This window comes from Alligator mississippiensis, chromosome 3 (assembly GCF_030867095.1).
Source record: "Alligator mississippiensis isolate rAllMis1 chromosome 3, rAllMis1, whole genome shotgun sequence".
Taxonomy (NCBI): Eukaryota; Metazoa; Chordata; order Crocodylia; family Alligatoridae; genus Alligator; species Alligator mississippiensis.
This window is the reverse complement of record NC_081826.1, coordinates 34,040,211-34,056,988: the sequence shown is the minus strand read 5'-3', so window position 1 is coordinate 34,056,988 and position 16,778 is coordinate 34,040,211. Positions and strand designations below refer to the sequence as shown.

The 16,778-nt window shown below is 42.1% G+C and overlaps 1 long non-coding RNA gene across 2 annotated transcripts in view; it reads right to left on the bottom strand.

Annotated features, from left to right (window-relative positions):
• Positions 1-247: 247 nt before the first annotated feature.
• LOC106740525 (uncharacterized) overlaps positions 248-16,778 on the bottom strand; it is a 34,767-nt gene continuing 18,236 nt past the window's right edge. The window contains exons 3-4 of one of the 2 annotated variants that reach the window (XR_002092839.2): positions 4,392-4,458; positions 248-1,558 (exon numbers count right to left, since the gene is read on the bottom strand). This is a non-coding gene — a long non-coding RNA (uncharacterized LOC106740525). Of the gene's footprint in view, positions 1,559-1,939; positions 4,459-16,778 lie in introns of those variants that run through there. The other variant, XR_009460452.1, reaches the window with a different exon arrangement.

The following is a 16,778-nucleotide window of genomic DNA, read 5'->3' as shown; positions in this document are numbered from 1 at the left end:
AAATCAACTATGTAACACAAACTCCTTATCTTTGTAAGGCTCCCAGAACAGCTCATTCCTCTTCTGAGGATCTGAGCCAGCCTCAACCTCTAGCCCAGGGGTGTCCAACCTTTTTGAATGTGGGCCCGGATCATGGATTTTTTATCACCCAGTGGGCCGGTAAGCCATATTCAAAGACCTCATAGGAAGTGGTATCACATCAGGAAGTGATGTCATGTGACCTTTGACACCAATGAAGATGCAGGAAGTGACAATGAAATGGGTCTGGAAATGTGGTTTAAAATCCAAAATAAAAACAATATAAAAGCAACAATGAAATAATACCAAACACTTGACTAAAATAAACACTTAGGTTACAGCAGCAAGCTATTTTGGCATTCTTCCCTTGTCGGCCTGGCAGCTTTGCAGGGAAAGGGGCCAAGCCTCGGGTGCTGCTTGGTCCCCCGGCCACATTTTGCCCAAACCCATCCTCCCAGACACTCTCTGCTTGGAAAGAAACAGGCTGGAATCAGGGGTTCAGCAGGCCATACCCAACCCCCTTCTGGCTGCCTTGGCCTGAGTTCCTCAGAGTTTTGCATCCTATTATTACTTTTTAAAGGTGAAGGTGGCTGAGACCTCTTGCCCGTAGCACACAAGGCATCTGAGATGAAAGGGTGCCTGTTCTGCTGCCCTGGTGGCTGTGGACACTGCCTTGGAGGAGGAGGAGGTGCAAGATCAGGGATGCCCCTGGCTTCCCTGCATTGTTCTCTAGCCTCCTCCAGCTGAGCCCTCTCTAGTGCAACCTTGTATTAATTTTTATTTTTTACTTTTTGGGCCCTTGTGTCCCCTTGGCAGGTAGAAAGTTTATAAAAAAAATAAATTGAGCATCGATTCCTGAAACTCACCATTGCATAGAAGGGTTGCCATCCGTACATATTATTACCTAAATAGAGTAAGTGAAAAGACCCACAAAAACAGATGATTAATAGCAGCTCATCTGGAATAGATTTTCTGTTTTTGTTAGTTATTGCTGTCTTTGGTTTATCTTCCCTTGAAAGTAGAATGATAGCTCCTCTTCAGAGCAGGTGCTTAGGAATAATGTTCATGATATATATTCTTGGCTGGTTAGCTGATTCACTGTACAGTAGAGTTCTGTTTTGATAAAGTCTTAGAGAAGATATCTTTAAGTCTTTGTTTCCTAATGATACTCCTCTGGAAGTTGTTGCTTTTAATACAAATGATTCAGTTTTTAAGGATGTGAATAAATGAATCAAGAGGATCCAACATGAATCATATTTTCCTTCTATACACATCTCATCTATCTGTACAGTTCCAGTGACCTTTGACAGCTCTTTCCTTCCAACCCCTGGTGAGAACCATGCGTCATATCACTGGGAGTTTCAATGACACAGAAATGTGGGCTGTCCTAGCTATTACAGGATTTTTATGTCTCTACGGATACACACCAACACTTGGGTTATCAATGTAATGCTGTGACAACAATAGACAGATGTACCATCTGCAGTGAGGTCTCTGCAGAGCACGTGTTCCAGTTGATTTTCCTCTTTTCCTCTAAGTCCTTACAAGAAAAGGAAAGGGGAGAGAGAGTTACTGCTGTGATGTCCTTGCTTAACTTTCTACCTGCACATTCTCCCAAACATTTTAGGTGTGAAAAGGAGAGAACTGCACCAAATTGTCACATTTCCCCAACTCATTGTCACCCACCCATCCCCATTTCCCTATCCTCTATCTTCTCTACCTCCATTCTTCTGCCAGCCACTATTGTTTATTCACCTATTCTCCTGTGTTGGCCGCTCATCCTTTATGTGGGCTGGGTGTAATGCTCATAAACTCTCTCCTCCTTCGCACTAAATTTCTTTTAAATGGAACACTCAGTTCAAACCATGCTCAGAGCAGTAGCAGGGAACTTGCTGCTTTATTTAACTGCATCCACAAAAAAAGGAGGAAAAACTCCCACTGAATACATTAGAAATAAGAAAGAACTGTGGCCAAAATCTAGCCCATAGGTCTTTGGGGAACCTGTTATGGTAACTTTGATATAGTCTTCCTTCCCTGATACTGAACAGAGGGAGAAAAAAAAGCCTCCATGCTGCAGGGAAGGAAGCTAGCCTGCTCCACTCAGTAGTGCAATGAATGGGGGTGGGGCGGGTTCTGAGGCACTAGCCCCTGGCAGTGGGTGTGCAAAAATAGCAGCAACTGCATTGCCAGGCTGGCCACTGCCACACCCCCAACAGTACAGCCACTTAATGCTGTCTTATGCGTTGCTGCCACTGCAGGCATTCAAGAATCCAATTACACCTCTGTCCCTTCTTCCTGCCCACCGACTGGAATCTTTATTGGGCGAGGAGGAGGAGAAGAGCGAGCAGGGCTGTGGCAGTCAGATGGGAGATTGCTGCTTATGCAGCTTTGTCCTTGTACTGTTCCCCATGCAGACCCAGCCAGATTCTGAGCAGTGGAACATCTGTTGCCACTTGGCTCATCACAGCGATCTTATGCTTGGACTGTGGCAGAGTTGCACTCTAACCTGCTAACCCATGAAAGTGGAGAGAACAGTGCTCCCCAGCTCAGAGGTGTTTCTCTGCATTCCCTATCACTTTGACTGCTACAGACATAATTTGCAGTGCCATCCATAATGATATCCCGTCTTAACCTAGGGACTAGGAGAAGGATTTAATATGGGAGCTCAACGGGTAGAACAGTACTCCTGCTGGGCCTCTGCATTTAGATACAGAGGAAATCATGAAGACTTATAAGAATGATAGGCAGTAGTGAAGGGTAAGAAGGGAAAGGTGGTCAGGTGCTTCTGGGGCTTGACGGGCCTGATCCTGCATTAGAATTCCTGGGTTGCTTCGGATCAGGCCCCTCAAGCTCCAGAGCAACTTCCCAGGGCAGCTGGAGAATATGCGCAGCTCCAGGCTGCCCATGCTCTTGCACCATAAAGCAAATAGACACCGCCCCCCTAAATAGTGGCACAAATTGATGCCACTTTTGTTGTGGCCACAGATTTTGTGCATTTGTGGTATAACGAGGGGCATGGCAACAAATATCAAGCAAGGGATTTTCATGGCCTTTGTGCTGCCATAAAAATGCTTGTGGCATCACAAAGGCAACGTCTGTTTTCACCCTGAGTGGAAATTGTTCAAGTCTTAGAACAGCTTTTGAGCTAGCAGATGTACATTTTAACAGTGCTGTGAACTTTCCGTGGTTCATCACTCTCATATTTAGTGAAACAAAGTTAAAATAGAATGACTGGGAAAATTTCATTGGCAAATTTTGAAGAAAAATGTTATTGCAGCAGAGGGTGTCTGAAACAAACCCCTGTGCTAATGGTCTTTATACCATTGCATTATAAAATCTCGCAGTATTCATTAGTATGACTGCTACTATAATTTTCCACAGCTGAAGTAGAAATGTCTGACGGGGCCAGTTCTCTTCTGAGTCTGATGTGAATCTGGAAGAGCTCCCATTGCAAACACTGATAAACTGATATACCAAAGAAAAACATCAGTCCCAAGGACCCTATGGAAGTATGAACCTTACTGTGGAACCTGAAAGAAGTAGAGAGAATTATTTAATCTCTTCCAAAGTATTTAGTTGCTTTTACTTGCCCAATACGTCTCTGCTTTTTAATAATGCACATTCTAAGTTTCAAATGCAGCTGGTTTTACAAGAGCACAGAAATAACAGAGATATACTTGTGCCATATGATTATTTTAAGCAAACAAATTAGCATGGGGAACTAGCTTAGAAAAATGAGGGCTGATGTGGTCTGGGCATGTGATATATACATAAGAATAGGGTACCATGGAGGGCTGACAATGAGGCCCAGAGCGAGACCACAGAAATAATTGGCAGACAATATGAGGGAAGACATTGTTACAAGAAATGATTCCTGGGAGGAAATTAGAGAAGACAGACAGTGGAAAGCTAGGAAGAGTTAGGCTGGGTTAGTGTATTGCCAGATCCAGGGAGAGGCTGGAATCAGTGACTGATAGTAAGGTAGGGCAGTGATTCTTAGCTAGGTTGCCATAGGATCTTTTGAAGGGTGTTATGAGGTTTGAGAAGATAAGCAATTGTGAAGAAATAAACTCAGGTTCTCCCTGCCTGGCTGCTCCTGGGCCCTTTACAAGGAGATAATGCTGCAATACCAAATTTGTTTTTGAAATGGGGTACCGTTCAGTTCACAAAAGTTATAGAGGGGTGTCTCGAATTTAAACAGGTTGAGAACCACTGATGTAGGGTATTAGCTAATTTTAACCTGGGTATACCACACTGCCATTTCATTCATTCCCAGTCATGAGCAGGTGAAAAATTGATGACTCCCAAAGGCTGTGTGTTACAGTGAATAGGGCACTGGACTAGGATTTGGGAGGTGGACGCTCTTCCTGTACCTGCCGCTGACTTGCTGAGGGAGCTTGAAGGAGTCACTTCACTTCATCTTCTGTGCATCTGTTGCCCCTAATGGAAAATGGGAATAATGATGCTGATTATCTTTGATAGCTGTACATCAACATGATATAATAAGAACCAGTCATTTTCAAGGTGATTGATAGTTTTTACCAGGAAGATTATTAATCCTGAAGTTCTTCCCCTTCACATCTAATGTAATGCTTTCCTCTCTAAACTGCCTGTTCCATATTCTCTTTGCACATCGAGCACTCACTGATGTCATTGTAAGCTTGGTGAATGGAACAAGTACAACAGATAAGGATCCATGCTGTGGGTACATGATGCACATTTCTGTACAGAAAGAGAAACATTTATGTGGAGCCATGAATTAATAATAAGGCAAGTGCCACAGGAGGTATGCAGTATCAAGAGTAAAGGAAGTCAACAGTATAAGATGTATGCTAACATGTTGGGGCTATTACTTAAAAATATACAGCCTCTCTGGTTTTCAGAACCAATAGCCTGTGCCTATTAGTTTTCAAAACTTATCTATTAGGTATGTAGTCTTTTTGGGTACCAGAAATATGGATCAATAGGTTATCTGAAAAAGAAAGCTTGCTTCTAGGCATTTCTACGGTGACACCCATGCTTATTCATGATCACTGTAGTCATGGGAAGGTGAAGTGACGGATTCATCAAATAAAAAGTACTGTAAATTATCATTGAGTAAGTGTAAAAGGATAGGGAATACTGAGGCAACATTATCCATTACTCCATTGTATTCTCCTTTGTCCTTCACTTCAGCTTAACTCCTTGCTATAAATAGACAGATGTTCTGCTTTTTCAGGGCTTCTTTGTTTTAAATTCTGTGCAACAATTTCTACTTAAAATCCTGATATAAGAAAGCTCCCAATTAACTTCAGAGACAGAATGCCATATATGTCAGTAATTTCTTAGTAAACAAATATTGCATGCACATAAAACATTGCAAATAACATAAAATATAGCAAATAGTATTTGAAATACCATGAAGGATGTTTAAACAAAAGCTGTTAGACAGTAATTCTACAAGTGTTTCTCATGCAGACCTCCCCCATTTGTTGCTGTTACATATTTAAATTTAAAAGCATGGTTTCAATATAATCTATATATTTTCATATTGCCTTCTGATGATCTTTGACACGCGATTTATCCATCACTATAGAGAGTGATTTTAATATGCAAGGTGTCAGCTGGACTTCTCAAAGATTGTGAAATACATGAGCATCTCAATTTGTTCAGAGCACTTGAAATCCCACCAGCAAGCAAGGAGTCTAGAGTCCTCATACCTAGCATCAATCCATTCATTTGATTAATTATTTACAGACCCTCAGTTCCTCATGGAACTGCATAGAAATCTATAGCCTATAACCAGAATGGTATTGGGCTTAGTATATAAAATATACCAGATCTCCATACAGTTGTAATTCAACAGAACGCCATCTTTCCATGTAATCCCCACTAAGTATGGTAAGAATTCACGATACTTCATCTCACTCAACTCCATCCTTATTTCAACTGCAACAGCATCTCAGTTCAAAGCAGATAAACTCAGGTCCTCAAAAGTAAAAAAACTGTTGAATTCCTAGCTGCCAGGCACTTCACCATTTAGTGAAGTCCTCGGCCCCTAGTTACACAACCAAGCTCCCCATACAGTTCAAGAAAGTAGGGATCGTTGGTGCTGTGGGTAACATTTATGCTTTCCAGGTATGAAATACAGATGAAAAAGATGGGGAAAGAGACTGGCCAGTGCTGACAGGTGCCTAATACTATAGCCAGGCAAGGGATTCCCTCTGTTCAGGATCCTGAGCTGGAAACTCTGAATTAAGGCATCTAAGCCACGTCTACAAAATAGAGAGGGTCCTGCCCGAAAATACCCAGAAGTCACTGGGTGGTGATTACTGGATGGGGGAGATGGAAGCAGGGCCTTGTTTAAATTCCTAATCTGTCAGATTTAGATCAGGGAATTGAATCCATATTGGAGTGTGGGAGGGGGAGGAAGGGGGGTTGCTTGTCTAGTAAATTAGAACAGCATTTTTCTGTATCCAAAGCAGTACATGTATATGGTCTTATACCTTGCATCCTCATAAACAGCTACCGAGCATGTCTAATTGTTTAACCTACTTGGGATATGTCTGGGCTCTTCCAGTTTTTTGGTTTTGTCATGGCAGGGTCCTACAGGAGGGCCTTGATCTCCTCAAGGCCCCCTACCCATGCCAAGCTGGCCCAAGGGCACCCTCAAATTCTCGCCCGCCACATCTTTGATGACACTATATATTAGGGAGGCTGCCTTTTACGCCCTCTTGGTCACTTCTCGCTGGTTACTTGGACCCCGTGGTTTCCCAAACCCCTCATGGGTCCCGCTCTACAATGGGTGCTTCAGGGGCACCCTAGCCTTAGGGGCTATGCATGGCTCCAACCACCCCTTTACCATGCCCCAGGCCTCACAGCTGGAATAGATGTTGTTTGGTCTGGGTCTACACCCTCTCTCTGGCGCTCGGGCTCTCCATGGCCCTGTCTCTCTCTGCACCCTCTCTCTGGCACTTCTTCCTTATGTCCAGCCTGAAACGGTCATGGAGGAGTTTGTGACCATTTGACCTTGTTATCTCTTGGGGTGCTCTGATGAACAGATGTTCCCCCAGATCCTGGTAAGCACCCCTGATAAACTTATAGGTGGCCACCAGATCACCCCTGAGCCTGTGCTTTTCCAGGCTGAAGAGTCCCATGGCTCTCGGCCTCTCTTCATAAGGTCTGTTTTCCTGACCTCTGATCATGTGCATGACTCTCCTTTGCAGTCTCCCAAGCTTCTCCACATCCTTTTTGAATAGTGGAGCCCAAAACTGGATGCAGTACTCCAGCTGCAGCCTTACCAAGACTGAGTACAAGGGGAGAATAATGTCATGGGATTTGCTTGAGAAGCATCTATGGATGCAAGCCAGTGTTTTGCTCGCTTTACAAGCTGCAGCATCACATTGATGGCTTATGTTCATCTTGTGGTCAATTATGACCCCCAAGTCCCTTTTGTCCAAAGTGCTAGACAGTTAGTCTGAAATCAGCAAAAGATAGGGGAAGATGGCACCTTATAAACTAATTTCTGAGCTAGAATGGACAATAAATAAGTGAAATGAGGCAAAGGATGAGAAGTTGAGAAATCCTGAATGATGAAATAGGTATTACTTTGTTTGTAAGATCTGGGGACAGGGATGATCATCTTTTCACAATATGCATGTACAGTGCCAAGCACAACCAAGACTTAGATCCTCCTTGGGGGTTTGTAGAGATACTATAATACATATGAATAGCAATAATGTTACAGTAGTTAGACTTTATAGCTGAATTTGCCATTTCAGACAATAATATGACATAACCTTTTCTCACTTTGATCCTCTTGGATTCTTTATAGCTCACTTCATTTTATCTACGTTAGCCTGTCTTTCTTCTTAGAAGTGCTTTGGAGCCTGTGTACAGATTCAGAAAAATCAATGGAAAATAAGCTACAAAGTTTCTTTCAGCAAACTGGGTACATCTACAAGAAACATTTGCTGCAGAGCTGCCTAATTAAATCCTCAGTAAACATCTCTGTGTCTACACATGCACCCCTATTAGGGCACACAAAACTAATAAACTCCACAGCAGGCTAGTACTTGTAAATCCAAGTACTAGCCTGCTCCAGAGTCTTTTCATAAGCAGCAGTGAACTTGGAGATGTTGCCTAGCTGGCTGGGGCAGGAGGGCGCTTCAGTGCAGAGGCCACCTGCCAGCTAGCCCCACACTGAAGCACCCTTGTGCCCCAGGCAGCCCCTCTGCAACACATTGAGCCTGGTTGGAGCAGCCCTGTGCTGCTGCCAATCAGGGCTGCTCCAACTGTGCTTAATGTGCTGCACATGAATAAACTCTAGAGCAATGAGCTCCAGAGTTTATTCGTGTGCATTAGTTGCATATATAGATGTGCCCTCTCTGGAGCTAACTACGCCCACTTCCTGATACCTATCAAATGAGTTGATCTAACCCAACCTACTGTAAAAAAGAGAATTTTTCTTTCAAGGTAAAAATGCAGGTGATCTCCAAAGGGCTGCTTGGAGACCACAACAAAAAGGCTAGGGAGTAGAGCTGAACAACCCGAGTACAGAAAAAAGCCAGCTGCAAAAATAATCATTAAGTAGTTCTATATCTTGTGTATTTTTGACCCTGAGCCTTTCATTCCTCCCTGTAGGTTGTTTGATTATTGCAAGCTGCTCTGAGACTTTTGATAGGTTGGGATAAAAATATATCATTTGATTGTGGACGGGGAGAAGGAATGAAGAATATTTCATGAGGAAATCACTGAAACTGTAGGATTTAGTTGGTGTTGCCATGGGATTTTGCTCAGTGGTGCCATGGAGTACATGGTTTCTAACTTTGTTACCTACAGTAACAGATATTTCCCAATTTGTGCTCATTACAACACCAGTTCCATTTTATATGTCAGAGAGACAAGCAAACAACTGCAGAGGTTAATGAAAATCTTTAATGAAAACTAAGTTACTCATTTCCTCAGGCGTCCAGAGGCTGCACTTTCACATTTGTGGCAATGTTGGATTTCTTCATCAGTGTCAGCCTTCTGTGAGAAATGGCTTCTGAGCTATGGGGAATACTCAGCATTCTCCAGAGTCTCAATGTGAAACTAAATTATTGGAGCTGGGGAATGCTCATTAAGATCGTGTTGAAGGAGGACTTTAGTCTTCTGAATATTAATCATCAGTTCCATTTTATTGTACGCTTCAGTAAAGATGTCAATGATTGCCTGAAGGTCTGCTCCCAAGTGAGCAAGCACTACAGCATCATCTGCATCCTGGAGCTCAATGATTGAGGTTGGTGTAGTCTTGGTTTTGTCTCAGAGTTGGCTGAGATTAAACATCTTACCATCTATTCGGTAGTTTAGCTCTACTCTGACTGGAAGCTTGTTGGTGGTCAGATGTGGTATTGCAGTAAGGAATATCAAGAACAGTGTTAGAGCTATGACTCAGCTTTGCTTGATTCCCAGCTAAACCTCAAAAGGTTCTGTGATAGATCCGTTATTGAAAACCACTACTTGCATACCATCATGGAGAACACAGAGAATGGTAATGAATTTCAGTGGGCATCTGTACTTCAGAAGGATCCTCCACAGTGCTTCTCAGTTGACAGTTGAAGGTTTTTGTTAGGGCAAAGAAGGCCATGTAGAGAGCTCTTAAGCAAGTGGAAGGAGCTGATGCAGAAAGGTTCTTGCAGTCACTCCTGGGGTGGACAGCAAGGCAATCCCTCTGTAATCTCCATAGTCAAACTTCTCTCCTTTCTTGAAGATTGTCACAATCATGGTGTCCTTGAGGTCTTCTGAGATTTCCTCATCATTTCAAATTCTGGAGATGAGATCATGGAGCTGTGGTGTGAGCTCCTCTCCCCCTGCTTGAAGATTTTGGCAGGGGTTCCATCAGCTCCAGGTGTCTTGTCATTTTTCATCTGGTTAGTGAAGGGATTCTGAGATTGTCTCTGACTGGCTGTTGCAGGATGGAGTTGAGAACTTCCTTAATAACAGTCTCGATTGAGGATTAGCGTCTTTTCGCAAGCAAACATCATAAGCATCGAAGTGATGATCATCTGACATGAGCTTTGCTGGGTTGGCCATGTCATCTGGACATCTGACTTCAGACTCCTGAAGCAAGTTTTAATCTCCCAGCTCAGTAGAGGCATTTGCTTAAGAGGAGGGCAGAGAAAGTACTTCAATGACATCCTCAAGGCCAACTTGAAAAAATGCAACATTGACATCAACTCATGGGAGACTGTTGCCCAGGACTGACCCAAATGGAGAAAGAGTCTGCTGCAAGGATCTCAATACTTTGAAACCTTATGATGACAACAGGAGACAGAAATGTGGGAGCAGCAAAAACAGTGTATTACCAACTGAATCAAAAACCTAGAGACACCCACCTCACACAGACACATGTGCCCAAGTTGCAACAGTCTATCAATCCAAGATTGGCCTTGGCAGACATGCTCGGACCCACAGATAGGACAGTCATGGAATGCAATTATCTTTGACTATGAGGGATTGACAAAGAATATCCATATTGAGCTTACAATAGTGTCAGGCTATAGGAGTCTAACAGATGAGAGCTGCTTTCTGAGAGTCTAACCTGACTCCTATCTAAGTAAAAGACTGTCATTGACTTGATGAGAGTCGATTTAGACCCTGACAGCAATAGTAACCATATCATTATAGTAACATGTTTCTCATTCTTAATTAGACAGCTGAAAGAAGTGAGATATTATTTCTTATATTCCCATTGGCTTGTCCAGGCTTAAAGGGGACTAACAAGAGCAGTGTTGATGTGGCAGGGAACAGAAGACAGTATCAGAAAAGCAATCAATAACAAGACTAGAACTATAGATTTTTTTTTAAAACAGACTCAGTAAGGTGAAACTCATCTGTTCCTCTGTTTCTTGACTGTCAGTGCTGGTGCCTACCAAAAGGAACAAGAGAATAATGATATATAAACTATAGAGAGCTAAATCACAGGTTTTCAGCAGATAATATCTCTATTATAACTGTAAAGGTTTTGTAAAATGCAGAAAGAAAGGTGGCAAGAGGTTGAGTTACTAGTGTTACAGCAGTAGTATCTCTCTAATTAACAATTGGATGACTGCCAAGCTCTGCAAACATAACCACTATTTTTCCCTCAGTTATTTTATTAGTGGATATAACTGACATAACACGTATCCCTGGAACTTGGTTTAACGATCAGGAAGAAGGCCGAAATGAAAGTAGGGAAAAAATATAAAAGAGGAAATTGTAGAGGCTTGCTTGGGATAGGAAAGTATATCAAATGTTTTGTCATGCATACAGCTAAACAGAAGTGAAAGTTTAAGGTATGAGAGAGATTGGGAAGAGCTGTGTAGGCTCACGAGTTTAAATATTGTTTATTGGTGTTATTTCTGTCTCTGGAGCAAGTCTTTCCTTAGCTTTGAAATGGAAATTAATTAGAATACATCACAGGCTATCCAGTCAGGAAGAAAAAATGTTTCTGTTTATATAATGTTTGGTGGATACCAAAATTCATTATTACCTTGCATATACTTTATTGTAAATTACTTGATGTGATTAAGAATACAGCCCCCTGTAGCTTTTTTCACCCATTTCTGTTTCTAAGCAAAGAATAGTTACCCATGAACCCAACCTTTCTGTGATGTCTTCTTTAGGGTTGATTATCTAATCCTAAAATAAGTCATCTTACTAAGGAGAATACATATTTTCTTTTCCAACTGCCTAAGCACACTAGAATTAACAGTGGTTGATCCTAACAGGGGAGATATTCTATTAACAGTAGAGAGGCTAAGAGGAGACCAAGAGCCTCTGCTCAAGATACAAGTGCTAACTAGAAAGCCCTGAGCCTGATACAGCTTCTGTGGCCCCTCTCCAGATATCAGTGTCAGCTCTTTTAAAATCCCTAACTTGCATTTGTTCAGTATTTTTTAACATTTGTGTCCATCCACCCACTCTACCAAGCAAAGAATCTGAGGCTCTCAACAAAATATGCCACATATTGCTCCATAAACTTTAAAGGTGGTTCCAAGCACATTGCAAGAATAAATAGGATTCTTTCAGGTATAACTTTGCTCGCAAGACCTACTGGTGTATGCAATCAAAATCTAGCAGTGTTTTTTTCTGGGCATATATCTGCCTTTCAATCTATCCTACAGAGAGCAGGTTTTCAGAAATGATACAAGCTGACAATTGATGTGCAGCTTATTGACATTTAGTAAAGAAATAGTTTCCTGGCAGCTTGTCCAAATGAAGATTCCAGAGCCAGACAGTGTACTCATTGACCCAAAGGTCAGACTGAAAACCCATTCTAAAATGTCACTGAAAGGTTATCCTAATTATAACATAGTGAGCATGATTTGATAATGTTGATACCAAGCACTAAAAAGGGAAAATACGAACTGTAAAGTATTCTTAATACAAATATCAAAAATATCTTAGGTTAATATCGTATGTAGGAGAAATTGTTCTATTTTATATCTTGAATATATCTTGAAATTATCTATATCTATCTATATCAATATAGATATAGATATATATATATATAGGTTTTTCCATTATTTTTCCAGCATATTTGTATATATGTACATGAATCATTTTTACTTTGAATCATAATCTCTCTCTCTCTCTCTCTCTCGCATTTCCACTTGGGAAAACCTCACAAGGGCTTGGAATAATGAACAAATTTCTGAAGGTTTTGGCAGTGTGTGGGGGGGCACCAAAAGGACCCTATGTATCACATATCAGGGTGGTGGCATGGAGTATACTGCGCAACCACATTTTTCCATCCATTTTTTCCTTTTTCCAGCCATTATTGTATCTAAGTCTTGCTGAGCGTTGAGAGGTATTCGTTTGTTTTAGAAATGCCTGACTGCCCAGTCACTTTCATACTTTAAGTCTTGTTATAAATGCTTGCTTTCTTTGCTAGCCTCCAGCACACTGTACCAAAGAAGCAGTTTCCATGGTCTAAATTTAGAGCACTATAAAAATAAAATGGACTGCACTGATTGCATGGTAATTCACTGCCTATCTATGGGCCCAATGGAAGCACGAGCTTAGCTGCTGAAGATTACCTTGCCTTGGGGAAGCAATACATGGGATTGTGCCTCCAGCTATTTCTCAGTGTGCGTGTGGTTGGACAGACAAGATAACTTGCCTCCCTTTGTTTTTGCACTGCCCCATTGGTGAGAAAGAAGGGGACCTCTTATGTACCCCACATCTGTAAGGTGCCTTTTACTTTCTAGGGTTATACAGGGGAGTATTACTGTGCCCCTCTAAGGACAGGAGTGAAAACTGTGGTGGGTCTTTCTGAAATGTGCAAGAAGAGAGGATCCTCTTTGTATTATCTCCCTTGTACATCCCCACTGGGGCCACCTGAAGTATTGCCTACTATTCTTCCCTTCATACAAATTTCTTATCACAGCTTTCTTAAAGATCACATCATGTCTATCCACCCCCACAGAGATTGGAAGGTTATAGAAATGAAGTAGTGGCAATGCTCTTCAGCTACTCAGTCTGAAGAAGAATTGATTTCATTGCAACCCTTTCAGAACAAAGGAGGACTCCTGAAGGAAGGGTGAGTTTGAATGAGAGGCACTCAGTCTTTGCAGGGAAGGTTGCATTGGTCTGGAGCCTGTTGTGTTTACTCTTTAAGGAAAAACAATGGTGTATTTTGAAATTCATGCAAAGCCTTTCTTATAGTTTCATAGGGACCTATTAGGAATAAGTGCTAGAGTCAGACGATGCCAGCCAGATGTCTGTCCAATCTCCTTTTAAATACCTCCAGGGAAGGGGACAACACCACCTCCCTTAGAAGCTTATTCCATATTTTGGCAACCCTCGCTGTAAAGAATTTTTTCCTGATGCCCAATTTGAATTTGCTTTCTTCCAGTTTGTGGCCATTATTTCATTATTACACTGACTGGTGCCCTGCTAAACATTGTATCCCCTATTTTTTGCTGCGCCCCCCCCCCCCCCCATGAGTTTGTAGGCAGCCACAAGAATGCCTCTCAGCCTCCTCTTGCGGAGGCTGAAGAGGTTCAGGTCTCCCAATCAGTCCACATAGGGGGTTTTCAGTAGGCCTTTAACCAGACGAGTGGCCCTCTTCTGAACCCTCTTCAGGCCATCCACATCGCTCTTGAAGTGCGGTGCCCAAAACTGGATGCAGTACCCCAGCTGCGGCCTGACCAATGCTGCACAGAGGGGAAGTATCACCTCCCTTGACTTGTCCGTGATGCACCTACTTATGCAAGAAAGGGTGTGGTTAGTTTAATTATTACCTCATCACACTGATGACCCATGTTCATTTTGGAGTCGACTACGACTCCGAGATCCCTTTCCACAGTTGTGCTACTTAGAGTGGTACCTCCCTGGCTATAGGACTGTTGATGAGTCTTCCTCCCCAGGTGCAACACATGACACTTATCCTTGTTAAACTGCATCCTATTCTGTTCAGCCCACTTTCCCAGTCTGTCCAAATCTGCCTGGATTCACCCCCTGTCGTCTAGTTTGTGTACCTCTCCCTATAGTTGGTGTCATCAGCAAACTTGGACAGGATGCTTTCTACTCCCTCATCCAACTCACTTATGAAGATATTGAATAGTACCAGTCCCAGGACAGAGCCTTGGGGAACTCCGCTGTCTACGTTTCTCCAGGTAGAAACCGACCCATCCACCACCGCTCTCTGGGTGAATCCCATAAGCCAATTTTCTACCCACTGAACTGTGTAATAATCTGCATTGCAACTGTTTAGTTTATTTATAAGAATTGTGTGTGACACTGTGTCAAAGGCCTTTTTAAAATCTAACTAAATAACATCTACCTCTATTCTTTCATCCAACCATTTTGTGACCCAGTTGTAAAATGAAACCAGGTTAGTCAGGCAGGATCTGACTGCTATGAACCCATGCTGATTGCCCCTTAGCATCATTTTACCTGCTGGTCCCCCACAAATGTGATCCTTAACAATTTTTTCAAAGTTCTTGCCAAGGATGGAGGTGAGACTAGCTGGCCTGTAGTTACCTGGTTCCTCCTTCCTCCCCTTCTTGAAAATAGGAACCACATTGGCCCTTTTCCAATCCTCCAGGACCTGCCCTGAGCACCACGAGTGCTTGAACAGTTGTGCCAGCGGTTCCGCTATGATTCCAGCTAATTCCCTAAGTACCCCCGGATGAAGATCATCAGGACCTGTTGCCTTAAATACATTCAACCCCTCCAGGTGCCCTTTTACTAGGTCAGCATGAACAGTTGGTGGGTTGGTATCTATACTAGGCTTATTTAAGGTCCCAATGGGATGCGTATTTGTATTTGTGTCCAGGAACATGGATGCAAAGAAATCATTTAGAAGCTCTGCTTTGGCCGTTCTATCTGTTACCAGTTGCTCTAGTTCTTCCTGAAGGGGCCCTAAATTACCCTGCACCTTCTTTTTGCTTCCTATGTACTTAAAGAATGACTTTTTGTTATCCTTAACTTTTGCTACTAGCCTGAGCTCCATTTCTTGTGCCCTAGCATGTTAATAAGGCTAGGAAGGCCACAACTAAGTGTCCCAGGGGCATGGTGAAGCTGGATTGGCTCACTAAGAGAACCCTGGGGGCAGCCCCCCTTTCACACTAAAAGTAACTACATCTAGGCATGGCAGATGAAAAAAAAGCGAGGGTACCCCAAGGAGCCAGAGCGGAGGGCAGGACTCAAAGGGCCACCAGAGGTGTCATGGCTGCCCTCAGAGAACAGGGCATGTTCCAATGCTAATATTACTTTTATTTTTCTCCTATAATTTGGTCATATTTTCTCTCATATTTTCCTTGTTATAATTATGCATCTATTAAAATTCCTCTTTGTTACACAGAGATTCTCTCTACTTCAAGAAGTCATGCTAATATATTCTGTTTAGTTAGAATAGATCTATTAGACTAAGCATGTTAATGTAATTCTATCTTAGCAAAGCAATGAAAAGGTCTTGTTGGGGGATATATCAGATATTAAACTGATATTAATATCTACAGTAAATTAAAGTTTCTGACAATGCTTGGGCTATTAGATTATCTAGTCCATCACTGTCTATGAAGGATTCCTTCCCTACAGCACACAGGATTGCTCACTAAATTCAGGGGTAAGTGTCCACGAGCTGTTTTATGTCATTCTTATGCAAGTGTCAGCATTTGATAAGCACATTGTGTAAACTAAATATATAGAAATTAATGAAAGATGACTGCTTTCCTATGTTCATGAGTTCTTTATGAACTCTACAGGCCAAACTCTGCTTTCATTTGCAGTATGAAAGCACAGTATTTTCTCTCGTTCAGGAGCAAGTATCTTAATTTAATCTGGTATTCAAATTTTAAGAAGTCTTAATATTAAAGGTGAACCATTTCATTTCCAGATGTGAGTACCAGGTTCTTATTTCCAATATACCTATTGTATATAGAATAATTTTGACTTTAGTCCAGTCCTGCCTCTCTCTAGTGGTGCTAGATGTGCTAGATAATGGGAATGGTGAAGGTGTAACTACAGTAGCCTAGGTCACTAGAGAATTCACCAAGTAACAGTGAATACTCAGGCAGTTGGTTAAGCTGGTTTCACAGCTCCTTTGTGCCACCAGGATGGAGCAAGATAACAGAATCATATCACAGGACCCAACCCAAAATCTTTATTAAAATGCCTTCATTTTTAAATAATGGTCAGAGAGTTAGTTTATGCTTTAAGGACATAAGTGATGCAACTGACAGAGATTAGTTTCATAGTCACTTCCTGAACATGTACGGAAGCATTGAAAGCATCAGTGTTCTGTCTCTGGA